The sequence below is a fragment of the Rattus rattus genome, unplaced genomic scaffold, assembly GCF_011064425.1.
Source record: "Rattus rattus isolate New Zealand unplaced genomic scaffold, Rrattus_CSIRO_v1 flattened_line_205476, whole genome shotgun sequence".
NCBI classification, from domain to species: Eukaryota; Metazoa; Chordata; class Mammalia; order Rodentia; family Muridae; genus Rattus; species Rattus rattus.
The window spans coordinates 1,171-2,346 of NW_022652258.1; the positions used below are offsets into that span (position 1 = coordinate 1,171).

At 45.6% G+C, this 1,176-nt stretch overlaps 1 non-coding gene across 1 annotated transcript; it reads left to right on the top strand.

Annotated features, from left to right (window-relative positions):
* Positions 1-847: 847 nt before the first annotated feature.
* On the top strand, positions 848-940 carry LOC116889820. Its single transcript, XR_004386511.1, has one exon. It is a non-coding gene; the product is annotated as a small nucleolar RNA SNORD116 (small nucleolar RNA).
* The last annotated feature ends 236 nt before the right edge of the window (positions 941-1,176 follow it).

The window sequence follows — 1,176 nt, forward strand, 5'->3', positions numbered from 1 at the left end:
TTCCATGGAAGAGTAAGGCCTGATTGTCTCTGGGATTTCCAGCTGAAGTAAGATTTACTTATTTTTGTAGGCACCTTCCATTGAGCCTTGTTAGTGTTCTCCTTCTGTTGTGTACCTTGTGCTAATTTCTTTGGATGGTTCTCTAGTGCTGTACATACTACTGTAGTTTTCGGGATCAGATATTGGCTTCGTCCCATTTTAAGGACTTTGTTGCATGGTAACCTCCAGGAACTCGATGATAGAATTGGGAAACTTACGTCCCCAAACAGTTCCTTGGAGGAAAATGTCTCTGATATGGATTGTGAGGGCAAAGTTCTAGAGGAGGGATGGAGTGCTGAGAGAGCCCCAGTGTTCCATAAATTATTCACTAACCACAAAGCATCAGAGCCTCCATGATTTGCAAGGAATCCAATAAAGTGGGGGAATGTGCTATTTGCTTTACTTTCAGGGACAGAGTCCCTGTCTCATACCGGGCAAAGATGGCTTGCAGAGGAACTGAGTACGGAACATCAGGTGAAGTTGGATGAAGCCTAACATTGCCTGCCCTGAAGTCATCAGTTGAAGCTCTCTTGCCTGAGAAACATGAAGTGAAAGGTAAGAAACGCTTGACTTTCCAAAGGAACTCAAAGTGCTCAGGTGTTGATGGAGCTCGCAGGAGTTCCCAACCTTGAATCATGATCCTTTGGGACCTGGTTCAGGCTCACTGCCTGTGGCTACTCCTGTGATTGGAGAATAGGCCCATTGGTTCGTGGTAAAGGATGTGAATGTCTTGAATTCTGTTCGCTCGCCAAACCTGATCTATTTTGAGTACACTAAGTGTCATGGCAGGGGGTACACCAGCGTGCTTGGATCGATGATGATTTCCAATAAAACATTCCTTGGAAAGCTGAACAAAATGAGTGAAAACTCAATACCGCCACTATCATCGTGACTGAGGTCCAGCACCTGGGATCACAAATGTCACTGAGGGACTCACATGGCCTCCATTCACCTTGCGAGACTTGGATCCAGTGAGAGAGCCTTCAGAATGTTCTTTGCTTGCCTAAATCACCAGAAATCATGGCCTATATCAAGACAGTGTGAGACAGAAAGAGACACAGAGAGAGATACAGAGAGAGATACAGAGAGAGAGAGAGAGAGAGAGAGAGAGAGAGAGAGAGAGAGAGAGAGAGAGAG